Below are 15,644 nucleotides of genomic sequence, written 5' to 3'. Positions count from 1 at the left end.
CTCAGCAGACCTACCCTTTGGGGGAGGGGTGCTGGTAGAGAACACAAACATTTTTTTAAGATACTTTGCTGTCTCAACCACCTGGGATCTAATGTTTGAAAGGTTCGCAAAGTGAACTAGCTTGTTCAGGCATTACTTTCTCTGGAAGTAAGGGGTGGGGTTGTGCGTGAGTGCGCGCGCGCGCGCGTGTGTGTGTGTGTGTGTGTGTGTGTGTGTGTGCGTGTGCGTGTGTGTGTGTGTGTGTGCATGCGGTGTGTCTGTGCGAGCGCGTAGGGTGGAGGATGGGGGGTCGGTCAGTTTCCTCCAGCCCCACAAAGGGCTAGGGTCAGACACGTGGGCTGGCGCGCAGAGGCGGAGGTTACACTGGAGCGGAGGTGCAAATGGACATGGGCGGGGTCTTATTTGCATGGACGGTTCGCGGCGACCAATCCGGGCTAGCAGAGCTGCAGCCCGCGCGCCTTTTGGGGGCGGACTGACAGCTTAGGGGCCCAATGGAAGTCGGGTCCTGCGGACGGCAGGGGCGGGACGGCGCCGGGCGCTGCCCGGGGGATTCGGGCCGGTTCGCGGGCGCTGCCAGTCTTGGGCGGCGGCGTCCGGCGCGCGGGCAGCCTGCAGGGAGGGCTGAGAGCGAACCTCGCTCGAGTGAGGCGGAGAGAGACGGAGCCGACGAGCAACCGCAGCGACAGGTACCGGCTCCATGGCCGCAGGGATCGGGCGGGCGGCCGCGGCGCCCCGGGAGCCGAATCCCCTCCTTCGCTGTCCAGCCGCCGCCGCGCCGCCTCCCCGCCCCCTCACGCGGCTCCTCGACCCGGGCGCGGCGCGTGCGAGCGAGCGAGCGAGCGAGGCCGGGGAGCCTCGAGGCCAGCGCGGCGGAGGCCCCCAGCCCCACTGCGGGGCCCCTCTGCGCCTAGCCCGCCGCGGGGCCGGCGCTCCCTCCGGGAGGCGTGGAGCCGGGCGGCCGCGGGAGCCGCTCCCGGTCCCCCCGCGCTCCCTCTCGCGGAGGCGAAGCCGCTCGCGCCCGCTCGTCCTCACCCGGCTTTTGTTTCCCGCCCGGGTTGACAGGTCCCGGCTCCGGCTCCCGTCGGCGGTCCCCGACTCGCCCGAGGCCCGGCGCCCATGACCGCGGCCGCCCGGAGCAGGCGACGGGACCCGCGCAGAGCCGGGCGGCGCGTGAGCAGCAGCCGCCGCCGCGGGCGGGAGAGAAACTTCGCCCTGCGGGGCCGGGCGGCGGGAGAAGTGGCGCCGGGACGCCGAGGGCGCGATGGAGCCTCGCTCGCCCGCGGGGCCGGTGGAGGGTGAGGATAACGGAGCGTCCGGCTGCCGCACTCCTCGCTCTGGGTCGGCGCTCCCGGGCGGCGGATGCGGATGCGCGTCCCCCGCCTTCACCTGCCGCCCTGGGACGGAGGACCGGGAGCAGCATCCCGGCTCTCAGGCGCGCGTGGAGGGTGCCCGTGCGGCGCCCCTTCTGACGGGCGATCACCCTGATGCCGCCTGAGAGCCGGGTAAAAGTTGTTTCCAGGCTCCTCATTCGGGTCGGTCCCGGGACGTTACAACGCGTTCCCACCCATTGATGTCTACCAAGGCTGCTGTCCCCAAACCCAGTGTTGGTTAGTAAAGACACAGAAATTAGGGGGTCAGCGCGTAGATTGACCTCTGGCAATTGATGACCCTGGAGGAGCATCTGAGTCTCATTTAAAAAATCGGTGTCTGCAGTGGTGGCGAAAGCGTAGTAAGGTACAAGTTGTGAACGGAGAGCGGAGAGCCGGAGCTGCCCCGCGCCTCGGGACGGCGTGTACTACGTTTGGCCGCCATTCAGTAAATTCTGCACGAAGCGGCTTGAGCTCGGGGCTTTGCGTTTACTTTTCGGGAGTATGTTTTCCAGTGAATGGGAGCTTTCTTTGCCTCTCTGAGGGTAGACAGGAGCGCTTATTTTTATTGTCTTCTCATTTTGTTGCATTGTGGACAAGGGACAAGTTAAGGCAATATTTTGGGTTAGTGTTTTTAATCCATGGAGTTCTCCCACCCCCACCCCCGCCCAAGGGTTTTTGCTTTAGAGAATTATAGTAGCTTTTTCTTGTGCTGTTTGAATCAGAATTCAAGGATAGGCTCAAAAATTTATTATTCTGGTGGGAAATTTTTATTTGGCATACTTTCACTTAGCGTTTTCTGTCTGTCTCTTTCCAACTGACCTCCATTTAATGATCTGCAGTTGTAGCCCTAACCAATTTAGGACATCTACAGAAAAATGTATTTTAAAATGATATATAATAATTACTTTTAAGAAGTATTTTTTAAATGAGGGTTATTAATAACATTCATTTGTGAGAAACATTGAGGTTACTCATTTTTTCTAATGTGTCTTGTTTTATATCTATTGGATATGATTTACACTTAATATATGTAACTTTAACTTCTTAAAGACAAAGCTATAATTTCTATTAAATTATATTACCTTATTAGTGTTTCATTGAATGGTAATTTTACTTAGACCTCTAACCAAGGGGCTAGTTGTGACTATTTGGGATTTAAAAAAAATAATCAAAGATGGTCTTTGTAAAATATTTTATTTTTCTAAAACAACAGGCATATATGTTATGAGGTCTTTTGCCTTTCCAACATTTAACAAAACAAGTATGTTTCTGAGTAACTTTTTTCGTTTGGGGAATTTGGGGTGAATCTTTTTTAAAACATAATTTTCACCAGTTCAACATGAAAAACTTAGAAAATATTGGATTAGATGACTAATTAAATCTTAAAATTTCTGTTTATTCTTAGATTGGAAAAGAATACATATCTTGAGTTATTTTTAGTTTCCTAAAGGTTTCTTAGCTTAAGATGGAATCAGACTAGAGAAGAAAGACATCCTCTTTCTGTAGCAGTAGAAGTTGTTGCTCTGAAAGGCCGGGTTGGCTTTTTGACCCTTACTGAGGGTAGATGAATTGCACTGAGTGGCCTGTCTTCATGTACAGTATTTTTTTCCTATATAAGTAGTTGTAAGGAATCGCATAAAATTGGGGAATGTATTAGTTGGGTAATTATAATTACTTGGGTAATTAGAAGTTTTACAGTCTTCATTCCAAGATGGTGTTTAAATATATCACATATAAGTTAAAGTTATATTTCATAATTTCATTTACACAAAAGAATATTTTAGGAACTTTAACTATAAAAGTGCCTTTTATAATTAAAAGCCCATTTTCAGTTTTTAGATATTTTAATTACTGATTTTTGTCCATTTTCATCTGTGGTAGACAGTATCGTAAAATTATCAACCACATTTCAGTTTCAAAATTAAGCATAAGTTGAATTCTAACATCTACACAATAAACGTTGGGAGTGTTTGCAAGTCATTTACCTTCAGGTGTGGCTCCTTTTGAGTTTGGGGTGAGCAAGTATTTTTGAATGAATAAAGCTACAAAAAGACAAGGACATGTTCAAACAGTTAAATTTGGGGATAAATCAAATGACACTGCTAGACATCAGTACTGCTTTATTTAGCAGTTATACCTGGCATTAGGAATATCCACTGTAGGCCTTTGATACAAGGTGAGACAAAAGGAGCTTTACGGTTGTGAGTACCCAAAGCGCAGAGTTTATTCTTGTAATATTATTTATTAATTATTGTATTTTTTCCTATGTGAACTGTAAACCTACTTTTGCCCCACCCTGTATAATCTTCACAATTCCTAAAGAAGAGTCCATATTATACATATTTTGGCCCCCTAAATTCTATAATTATTTAATGCTGAACAATTAAAATGTGTATTTTATAATTTTGAAACTATTTGAGCATTCTAACCTAGCTGATTAGTAATTACATTTGTTTTTTTCATTATTTTAAATTTCTGAATTTTTCTACAGTGCATTTTTAGTTTCTGACAGTAATCCCCCAAAGTGTAAAGAAAATTAAATCTATACTCATCAGAAACTGGGTGTACATTGGTATGTAAATCACATAACTATTGATTTAAAACACTAGCCACTTATGTGTGATTTAATTTGCAAATAAGATGTTCATTTATTGTATAAAAGACAGTTCTGCCAAATGAGACAGGTTGGGATAATTTATAGTAGGGCCTTACATAATTTACATAAATAGGGCCTTATGTACCCTTGTAACCGTAATCTGTGTAGCTCATGGATCACTGAGGATATTTTAGCAGTACTTGAAACACTGAAATTCAAGCACTGAAAATAATTTGTACCTTACAGTTTGTTCTGATGAGAATTGAGCTACATTCTGCTGAAACTTGAACATGTAAGGCCATAGTGCTCAAAAGGGGCAAGTTCATTTTATGCTTAATTTAGTATTTAATTCTTGTTGTTTGGAAAACACCTGGTTAATGAGAGAGAAGAATCACCAGAGGGAGTTTGGGGTCTACACACATGGTATACCTGTTTTCTACCCTTGGTCTGGAAGAAAACACTTTCAAAATAAGAATAAAATTTTGTTTTGGTTCTCATATAATCAGGTAAAAGATAATAGAAAGTAAGTTGGGAATTGTAGCTGTTTGGAGCTGCCGTCATTTTTGTAACAGTTAATTGAGGTGGTTTTCTTTTAGAGAGAGGTACAATTATTAGAAAAATGAAAATGATGTATTTTCAGAGTGAAAGAATGAGTTTTTAAGTAAACAGTTACACATCTGTGAAAGTTAGGGAACATCCAAATACTAAGAATGTTTTTTTAAGATAAAAAAAAGCAGAACATTTAAATTGGATGTTTTTGAAATTGCCCATTCTTTGGAAGAAGGAACAAAGATGAAGAAAGATGGAAGACTGGAAGAGGGCTTTTCACCCTTTTGTGGCTGGAGACCCTTCCTGAAGCAGGCGGGGGTTAATTCTAGAGCCCTTTGTAATGTCCTGCCTGCACCTTGGCGTTTCATAGGTGATGTTAAATGAGGAGCCATTCCTAGCGCCCTGAAAAGGACCATTGAGTTAGCAGACGCAGGGCTGGGAATTTCAGGTTGATCTCTTCAGAAATAAGATTTGCATGTATGTTTGTTTCCTGCTTCTGGAGATTAAAGAGCCTGCTCTGCTGTCAGCTGAAAATTACACAGTGGTATTTGAAAGTCAGAATGTCTCTATCGCAGACTCAATGCTGCAGCGAATTACTTTTAGGAATGGAGAAAATACATTCTCATTGAGGATAAAATAGTCTTTACCACGTTAAATATTAACCGATGGAATTACTTCCATGTTCAGCGTTTAAAAGAGCAAGACAATAAAATAAAATCTTGTAATCTTAACACATTCTAGATTTTGCCCCTAGCTTAAAAATTACTGCATGGTGGATGATAACATTTAATGTTCTGAAATTCTGGTTTGGGAAGGGGATTTGTTGTGAGACGAAGGTATTTTCATGGAAGCAAAATGGGGTAATTTACAGGGAGAGAAATTTGTTTCTTGTTTGAATTGCTCTTAAGGTACATAATACTTAAGAAAAATTGAGGTTGTCATCTTTCCCTTCTTAGATTTTCACTATGGACTTTATAAATTCTTTTAATATGTTTTTGTTGACCCTAGATGGACTTCTCAGAATCTCTTCATTTACATATGTGTAGCTATGGGTGTGTGTACTGTCTACGCTTGAACAAGGCCGGGGCTGGGTGTGTCCAGCCCCTGCCCCCAAGCTGAAAATCCAAGTATATCTTTTGACTTCTCCAAAACTTAACTGTAGTTGGCCCTTCGCATCCTAGGGTTTGGTATCCACAGATTTTACCAATTGGGATTCAAAACAGTATTTTCAATCTGCAGTTAGTAATCTGCAGATGTGGCGAGCTAACTGTACTAATAGCCTGTCTTTGCCTTACCGATGACATAAACGGTTTATTAACACGTATTTTCTGTGGTTTGTATTATATACTGTGTTCTTACAATAAAATAAGCTAGACTAGAGAAAAGAAAATGTTATTAAGAAAATCAGAAGGAAGAGAAAATACATTTACTGTATTTATTGAAAAAGATCCACGTGTCAGTGGACCCGCATAGTTTACATCTGTGTTGTTCAAGGGTCAACTGTATATACACACATACAGGTAGGTAGATACACAGGTAGATAGATAAAATTTCTTTTTTTTCTTTTTTTTTTGCATTTTATATATGTAACTATATATTTACTATAGATATATGTGCATATATAAATCAATCCATTTATCCTTTATGACTTCCCAGGCTTATTTATATGTGAACCCCCTATTTTTAAATGAAATCTTACTACACCAAGAGGATTAAAGTACACGTCCATAAAAAACTGATACAAAATGTTCATAGCAGCTTTTCTCATAATAGCAATGAACTACTGATTGACACAACAACATATATGAATCTCAGAAATATTTTTCAGAGCAAGAGAAGCCAGACACATGAATGTACCAAGTGATGCCATTTGTAAAAAAGTACAAGAGGAGTCAGGACTTAGGTATGGTGATAGAAATCAAGTCAGTTGTTTCTGGGTACTGTGGTTGACTGGAAAAAGGCAAAAAGGGAACTTTCTAGGGAGATGGAAATCCTCTATAGCTTGATTTGGGTGATGGTAATTCAAGTGTACTGTTTCAATAACTTTATTTTCATATAATTTTTAACTTAAGGGAAGTTGCAAGATTAGTACAAGGAATTGTTGGTGTATACATTTGTTCAAACTTATTAAACTGAATACTTAAGATCTACATCTTACCATATGTAAATTTTACTTTAGCAAGGAAAAAAGCTACAAAAATTCGTTGAAGGTGGGAGAATGACCTTTTTATTTGCAAAATGTGAAATGCCTCCATTGAGAATTAATGATATGGAGAATCAGTCTTTTGTCTCTGCATATATGTATGTATGCTGCTTCTCTCTGAAGTTTCATGATGACATATTTCTTTCAGAAATGGGATACTGAAAATTATCTAGGGCAGAACTGCCAGCAAGGGAACCCTGCTTTACTTTGTTGTCCTGTGCATGTCACTAGTGAATGAGACTGATAGCTAGCAATAGCTTTCTGGGAATGGTGATGATTCTTGTTAAAAGAGATGCACACCTATAGTGTGCTGGGTTTTGCACAGACATGTACAGTCTTTACTGGCCAGGAGGTAGCAAACGTGTTGTCATTTGGGGATGGTGCTGTTTATCATAGGGAGGAAAGATTGGTGTTTGTAAACCATATAAACTATTCTTGATCACTGGTAAGTGAATTTGCTGCTCTCTATTAGTCTTAGTGCTTTCAGAGTCTCAATAGAGTGATTTGATTTAAATTACATCTATTTAAATCATAGCTTAGACTATAATTGTTTAAAAAATTCAACTTTTCCCTCTCTATATAATTTTAAATATGTGTTCACAATTTGGGATTAGGTATAATTTATGGATATTGGTTCATTTTTAAAAATTCTTTCTCTTTTTTTGCATCTACATAAGAAAGTTGTTTATTTGGTTATTTACTGGAGTGGAAGATGTTTGATATTATTTTGTTTTTAAAAAAAAAATAATTTTATTTACATTTATTTTTAATCCTCACTTGAGGACAGATTATCATTGATTTTAGAGAGAGAGGGAGTAGAGGAGAGAGAGAGAGAGAGACATTGATGTGAGAGAGAACATTGATCAGTTGCCCCCTGCATGTGCCCCAACAAAGGATACAGCCTGTAACCCATGTATGGGACCTGACCGGGAGTCGAACCCACAACCTTTTGGTGTATGGGACGATGGTCAGCCAACTGAGCCACACAGGCTAGGGTGAGTGAAAGATGTTTGAAGTAACAAGAGGTCTAACCTGCAGGTTCAATAAATTCATCATTGATGCTGGGGATAAACATCTATTTTGACTTTATTAACCAAAACCATACATTTATGTGTCTTATATATTTTTCTTCAACAAAAATATAAGTTCATTGAAGGAAAAAATGACAAATGTCCAACGTCGGCCAACATGGATAAAAGGACTTTTTCTGGTTAATGAATATATTCATGTTCCTCTGAAATGACAGGACCTTTTCACCCTTTCATGCCCACAAATTTCATTGTTTATTGAGAACAGATAAAATATTGGAAAAGATTTTACCTGTTAGCATTTTGTTTTGAGTTGGCATGACTTAACTGACATGAATTTTTTAAAAAATCTGTAGCCTTGGCTGGGTGACTCAGCTGGTTGGAGCGTCGACCATACAACAAAAGGTTGCGGGGTTCCATCCTGGTCGGGCATGTAGGGGAGGCAAACAATCTGTGTTTCTCTCTCTCTGTTCTCTCTCTCCCCCTTCCTCCCTCCCTTTCTCTCTCAAATCAATAAACATACCCTTGGGTGAGGTGTGTGTGTGTGTGTATATATATATATAAAATTTATAGGTAGCCTACTTAAGACTTTATTCTGGAAGTTTCAAAATATCTAGAACTGGAGAGAATAGTATAATGAACCTCCATGTACCTATTTTCTAGATTTATTAATTATCAAAATTTTGGTTAATGCGCCTCTTTTAACTGTTAAATTGGTGTACCATATTTTCTCTCAGCTTCTTCCAAAAGTTTTTTTATTAGAGAAACTTAAAAAGTAGTGTATTCTAGCTCAGAGACTAGACTTTGGATAGATGTTAATTATGAAAATTTTTATCCTTAGCTTACTGTCAATTTATAGCCTGGGAAAGAAAGATTAATTTTTTAGCTTTTATTTAGAAGAAATTAGTCCAAATATTCTGTATCTATAGAATAAAGTACCATTCATTTAGAAAGATAGATTATCTACAAAGGTCTTTATCTGAGGAATGCTGTTGTCTAAATGTTTTCCTGTTACCTTCTCTTTCTCTAAAAACTCAGCCATTGCAGTGCTTTTTAGGTCTCAAACCTATATCTTCTGTCTAAACTTCAGGCCTTCCAAATTTGAGGCCCAGATTTTCACCTATGTCTTGAAACTAAATGTGCTTAAACACCATCTCTAGCAGTTGCACACCCAACAGCCCTTCCCCCCAGGCCCTCCCCCCAAAAAACCACACAATGTAACATCGCTTCTCTTCCTGACTTTTCCTCTTTAGCTGTTAATGACTCTGTGTTCTTACTGGTAGTTTGTAGCTGTTACTCTTCCTTTACTTAAGCTCAGTGAGTCACTAAATCCCTTTGTTTTGAACTTTACAATGTCTCTCTGTATCTTTTTGAACTTTTCATTTCTACTGTGTTTGTCCTAATTTGGTTAACATGTTAAAGCAGGAAGTTATCCCTAATTTATGATGAACTTCATACATATCAAAATTAAGCCAGGTTTCTGAAGTAAAACAGGGCCTTTTCTTCCCTGCCCGAAGAGGCTTCAGTCAGCCTTATGGGCAAGCACATCATGTTCAAGGCCTAGATAATCATTATTATTATTTTTTAAATATATCTTTATTGATTTCAGAGAGAGGGAAGGAGAGGGAGAGAGAGATAGAAACATCAATGATGAGAGAGTCACTGATCGAGCCCACAACCCAGGCATGTGCCCTGACCGGGAATCGAACCCCGACCGCCTGGATCCCATGTCGACGCTCAGCCACTGAGCCACGCCCGGCCGGGCAGATAATCATTATTTTTAAACCAAGGTGATACAGTGCCCTTATGCAGAGGATATTTTCCCAGACTCCCCAGTGGATGCCTGAAACCATGATAATATGACCCCTAAATACACACACACACACACACACACACACACATACACATACACACTATGATAATATGACCCCTAAATACACACACACACACACACACACACACACATATATACATACACACTGTGTTTTTTCCTATAAGTACATACTTATGATAAAGTGCAATGTATGAATTAAGCACGTAAGAGAGGAACAGCAACTAATAATAAAATAGAACAATTAAAACAATTCACTGTAGTAAAAGTGATGCGACCCTGGTCTCAGTGTCCTCCCGCGCTGTCCTCACCTTCTGACTGGAAGGAAGCTCTGTACAGCTGCTCGTTGGCGTACCCCGGGTGCCCTGGGCCCCTGCCCTGCTTAGACAGCGGCCTCGTGCGGGCGCCATGCGCAGCGTGGCTAAGCTCCGCGTCCTGGGTGGGATGGCGCGGGTGGTGTGCAATTAAAAACCTATGAATTGTTTGTTTGTTTCTGGAACTTTCCCTTTCCTGGGGTAACTAACTGAAACTGCAGAAAGTGAAACTGTGGATAAAGGGGTACTACTGTAGCTGATTTCCAGCTCAAACCTGGTGAATGGCGACTGGCATTTTATCAAGGAATATAAGCAGCAGACTTTCTTAGACCACAGAAATGGCCCAGCATGAGTTCCTTCTATCCCAGAGTATCTGCAAGTGCTTTGCAGTTGGGAGGGGGGAGGAAATACTGAGACTATATATCACATTTTCAGGACTTGTAGTGTTTTCATGGCTAAAAGTATAGTTCTGTAGGTTTACTTTAAAACTCTTCTCCTATCCCTTGTCCCATTATTCCCTGGCCAAGGTAGTTCCTATCTAAAAGCCATCTTTGCTGAAAGTGACATGATCCTCTTTTAATTACTTCCTTCTTTACAGGCTCCAGGAATTGACATTCATCAGAAAGATAGGAGATGGAGGTTCGTTGGGAGGGTGTAAAATAGAAAGGAGACAATAGTGACATCCATTGTGCTTCCCGTTAGCAGCTATCCAGCCTCCAGGGGTTTGGGGCTTGAGTCCTTCCCAGAGGGATTATAGTTTGGGACGCCTTGCTTTTGGTGGCTTGTGGAGATCTTCCATCTTTCTGCTCTTCTGGGAAATGCTCGCATCTCTTCCTGGTGGGAATGAGACCCAGCTTAAGATTACTGATGGGGAATCAGATAATGGTCTTCCTGTTTTAGGTAATCCAGGATATCTGATGGTTTTCTCCGGTGGGAACAAGGAATAGTATGCGCACTCTGAGATGCTTCTGCGGGAATTAATTTAATGGTTTCGAAGAGTGGAGAATGGAGGGGAAACACGCCATTTCGGAAGCCTAGTGTGGTAGGAGTACCTGGGGGGAGGTTCAGGCTGTTGCTGCTAAGGAGCTACCTGATCTTGGGCGAGTTAAGTAAAGTTATTTAACCTTTTGAGCCTTGTTTTAATTATAAAATGAGTCTGTCGGATTAGATAGTATTAAATTTAAAGTCTCTTTGCAGCTCTGAAATTCTAAAATGCATGTTTTCTCAGAAAACTCCTAATTTATAGGAGTTCGTAATTAATGGCTTTTCAGTTGCTGTTTCATGTACATACTTTTTTGTTTCCACTACGGGTTAGGAAAAGAAATAATTAAAGGAGTCAGCATTCATAAAGTTGATTGGATTTTGGCGTTTTCATTTATGTGTCCCCACTGAATTTATTCTGGATTCTTTCGCGTTCTATTTGTGTCCATTTTCCTGCCCCCCTTTATCATCTTCACTTTACAGTGGGACTCTCCTCTCCCTCTTTTCCTTGCCCCTCCTCGCCACTGCTTTTTTTCTAGCTGTCCTTCGTTGCCCGTATTTCATGTGGGCATGGAACTCATCAGCTAGACCCTCGAGTCTGATCTACCACTAACTTAAACGTAGACATCCTGCTAGTCATGAGGATTAACGGAGCTCTCTGCCCCATGATACAGACACTGGGAGATGAATCCTGGGGCAGAGGAAGCGGGGGAGCCGAAGAGGAAGGAATGGTGGGCAAGGGAGTTTCTAAGGATTTTTTGATATTTTCATTTCAGATATAAGTTAAAATATTTAAGTTTTGAGGATGTGGTGACTCTGCCCACGATATCAAAGTTTGGTCTTGAAGTCTAAGTGGGCTGGGAATTTTTTGAGGGCATCAGCTGTACCCCTAATTCTGAATCCTTAATGTTCAGCGCAGTGCTGCAGAATGAGAGCAAGTTGAACTGAATTGTTAGGACTGATTCTTCAGGGTGTTTTGCGGTGGGCTGGAGATTAAGAGTGTGGCGTAGACCCTTAGGTGAGACTGTCACTGCCACTCTGATATCGGACAAGCTACTTAGCCTTTCTAAGCCTCATTTTCTTCCTCTATAAAACTGGGGAGGGGGCAGTGTTAATACCTACCTCAGTGTTGTTGTGAGGATTAAATGAGACAATACATAGTACTTAGCCTGGAGCCTGGTATACATCTTTGAGCTGTATTAAATACTATCACAGTTTTATTAATAAGCACTTTAGTGCTCCAGATACTATGTTCTATTAGGTTCTAATTAGCATTGTTACAGAATAAATAAGACACTTCGGAAAGGTAGGGCAGCCCTAGCTGGTTTGGCTCCGTGGTTAGAGTGCTGGCCCGCTTACTGAAGGGTCCCGAGTTTGACTCCAGCCAAGGGCGCGCTCCTCAGTTGCAGGCTCCATTCCCGGCCCCGGTACCGGGGCGTGTGGGAGGCAAGCAACCTAAATGTCTTCCTCCCATCAATGTTTTTCTCTCTCTCTCTCCCCCTTCCTCTCCCCCCCACTCTCTGAAAACAATGGAAAAAATATCCTCAGGTGAGGATTAAAGAAAAAAAAGATAGAACATACACAATAGATAACAACCTAGGTCGCCATGGTAAGTGGCAAATGAGTAGTTTACTTAAACACTCAAGGGGCAGAAATAATTGCTAAGCAGATGAGGAGTTCAGGAAGGTGACGGAGTTTGCTTGGCCTGAGCTTCGAAGGACTTGTTAGCAGATTGAGAGGACAGGCTCCTCGGGGCCGGACTACCCCGATGGGAGCTGGCTCTGCTGCGGCGTGACCTTCGCAATACGGTTAACCTCCCTCCGAGGGCTGCCGAGGGAGCTAAGGGAGCTGACACGTGTCACGCTGAGAATGTGCCTCAGACACGGTTAGAGTATGATAAATTAGTGGTATAAGCTGATAGGAGGGAAAATGAGTTTCAGATAGAACACCGAGTGATGATGAATCGGGGTGATCCTGGGTTTGTTTGAAATGCTGAAGCCAAACTGGCTGGAGGGAATACCCTGTCGGAAAATAGTGGGCGATTATGTCAGGGCAGAATTATGAATGATTAAGTCAGGGACTGTGACATCTTCCCCTACGTGCTGAGGGAACTTGGGAGGATTTCTTGGGTGGCTTGTGAAGCATTCTTGTGTCCTACAGATAACATTTCTAAGCCTGTCTCTCTAGTTCTCACTGTCTCTCCTGACTTCAGTATAACTGAAACTTCTATCCAAACTAATTTTTTTTAAAAAATATATTTTTATTGATTTCACAGAGAGGAAAGGAGAGGGGGAGAGAGAGAGAAACATCAATGATGAGAGGGTCACTGATTGGCTGCAGCCCACAACTCGGGCATGTGCCCTGACCGGGAATCGAACCCCGATCGCCTGGATCATAGGTCAATGCTCAACCGCTGAGCCACGCCCGGCTGGGCTATCCAAACTAATTTTGACAATGAAGCTCACGATCTTTCTCCCGAATTGTTATGCCTCTTTAATTTGTTCATTTCTTTTTGTAAATATGTCCATTTCTTTTCTCCAGTTTAGCGGGCTGTTTCTGCTACTGTTTTCCTCTCTGTCCTTGAAAATCCCAGTCTAGATCCTGCATCACCAACGCCATAAAGTGGGAAGGGCCAGGTGGAGGAAGGGAGGGAAATACCCTCTAGTCCAGCCATCTTGCTTTGCAGGCGGGACCTTGAGGTCCAGAGAAGTGAAGTCGCATGCTCAAGATCCACAGCTAATTAGTGAGCAGGCCTGTGTCTTCCGGAGCGAAATGAAGGCTCCGTGTCATCCTAGTGTGGTTCTCAACCCTCTGGGTGGGTATTATGGTAGTACTACCAGTACTCTTTCTACTAATATGATTAAACACCAAGATAAAAAGTAGCTTTACCACCAGGAATAAAATAATGTGATAATAATTCACCCTCCTTAATGAGAAGCCCATGATTACATTTTTTGGATGAGCGTTACTGTCCTTAGAGTAACATTTAAGACCAAGACTCCAAAATCTGCTTCATGAAGAAAGGGTTTCTTTTTTTTCATTTTTAGAGTTGTTTCTCTTAGGGCTGTTTTACGAGTGATTGACAGGACAGTAAGATTAGCATAAAAAAATTGGGCACCAGCCCTGGCCAGGGTAGCTCAGTGGTTGAGTGTCACCCCCTGCACCAGAAGGGGGTGGGTTTGATTCCCAGCCAGGGCACATACCCAGGTTGGGGGTTCCTTCCCTAGTGGGGGGGGCAACTGATCTCTCATCCATGTTTCTCTCCCTCTCCCTCCCCCTTCCTTCCTCTCTCTAAAATAAAAAATAAAATAAAATTGGAACAGTTGTACTTTCACCTCACAGGCCCTGACCTTGTACTTCTGTTGCAGTAGTTTCTAAGGTTACATCTGCTTCAGTCTCTTACACTTAAACATAAGCCACACTTAATGGTGAGAAACTTATTTAAGTCTCGTTTCCTTCTACATTGTTTTCCTATCTCAGTGCAATTTTCCTATCTAGATGCAATGTGATAGGATATCTCAAAAGCTCTAAGCTTGGGGTCTGGTTACTCTGCTTGCTCAGTAAGTACTCCCTTCACTTTTTACAGAGCAGGTAATTTTTTCTCATGTAGATGAAGGCAGTTCCTAATCACTGAATCACTATGGCAGCACCCATCTTCCTTTGAAATGTTTTAACGTTGGCAAGATCCCCCCCCCCCCCCAATTTTGAAAAGTCCTGTGTTGCACGGGTGTTTTTAGTCACATTAAGCATAATTTTATTGTGAAACCATTTTGCAGCTGGTAATCATGTCCTGTGTTCTTTCCCGTGACTAAAGATGGAAAGGGGCAGGGGTCAGGTTACATAGAGATGCTCCAGGCCTCTGCTCATCTGGCCATACTCCTTACAGTTTTGAAAAACGGACTTCTGGACTGGATTCCTCTTTGCTTTAATAGTAAATTTTACATGATTTTTAAACACAGTGAAGTTGAATTGTGTAATCCACACATGTCTATACGAAAGTAAAACCCCATGTCCTCAGTGCTTCGTAGCAGACCACTTCCTTACACTTCCCACGGCTTCGTCTCTTCCCGTCTTCATTTTTCTGAAGGGAGAAAGGATTTTTTTCTCTCTTCTGATCTGTTACTTGTTTTGTATTTGAATGATTACTCTTTATAACAGATTTAAAAAAAATGTTTTTATTGATTTGCGAGAGAGAGAAACATGGATGTGAGAGAGAAACATTGATGGGTTGCCTCCCGTGTGCGCCCCAACCGGACCGAACCCGCAACCCGGGCACGTGCCCTGCCCCCCACAGGGCGACGCTCAGCCAGCTGAGCCACTCCAGCCAGGTCTAAACAGCTTCTCATGCAGAATTGTTTCATTGTTGTTTGAAAGAAATCTGTTCAACTATTTATTTATGAATGGTTGTTAGCCTTTTCTTCTAAATTTATATAGTAACAAATGTTCTGTTAACTTCATTCTTAGAATATTTGCATTTTCTGTAATTTAACATTTTTAGGTATAAGCCCTGCAGTTCTCTATGTTGAGAGAGAAAGGGAAAGTTGATTTTTGTCACTTTTATTGTATAAATTTGGTTGTCCTGCTTTTCCCATTTATGATCATTTTCTGGTTTTTATTTGTGGCTCCTGGAAGTGAAGTGCTTTTATATTGTTATGCATTCTTATAGATTGTAGTTCTTCTTATGTAATGTGTTTATTTCTCTTTTCTATCTTTAATATGATTGTGTTCTAGGTTTTCTTTAATTCATGATATATTTTTGTATAGTTTATCTA

General features: G+C 42.2%; 1 protein-coding gene across 2 annotated transcripts in view; it reads left to right on the top strand.

The window, feature by feature from the left end:
• The first annotated feature begins 599 nt into the window (after positions 1–599).
• The window catches only part of FKBP5 (FKBP prolyl isomerase 5), a 90,882-nt gene continuing 75,837 nt past the window's right edge, over positions 600–15,644 (top strand). Inside the window, exon 1 of one of the 2 annotated variants that reach the window (XM_087817357.1) lies at positions 600–686. The gene's annotated coding sequence lies outside the window, so the exon portion shown is untranslated. The remainder of the gene's footprint in view (positions 687–15,644) is intronic. The other variant, XM_087817358.1, reaches the window with a different exon arrangement.

Source organism: Miniopterus natalensis, chromosome 5 (genome assembly GCF_054644295.1).
Source record: "Miniopterus natalensis isolate mMinNat1 chromosome 5, mMinNat1.hap1, whole genome shotgun sequence".
In the NCBI taxonomy this organism is placed as follows: domain Eukaryota; kingdom Metazoa; phylum Chordata; class Mammalia; order Chiroptera; family Miniopteridae; genus Miniopterus; species Miniopterus natalensis.
The sequence above is the reverse complement of the archived record's forward strand: the minus strand, read 5'-3'. Positions and strand labels throughout refer to the sequence as shown.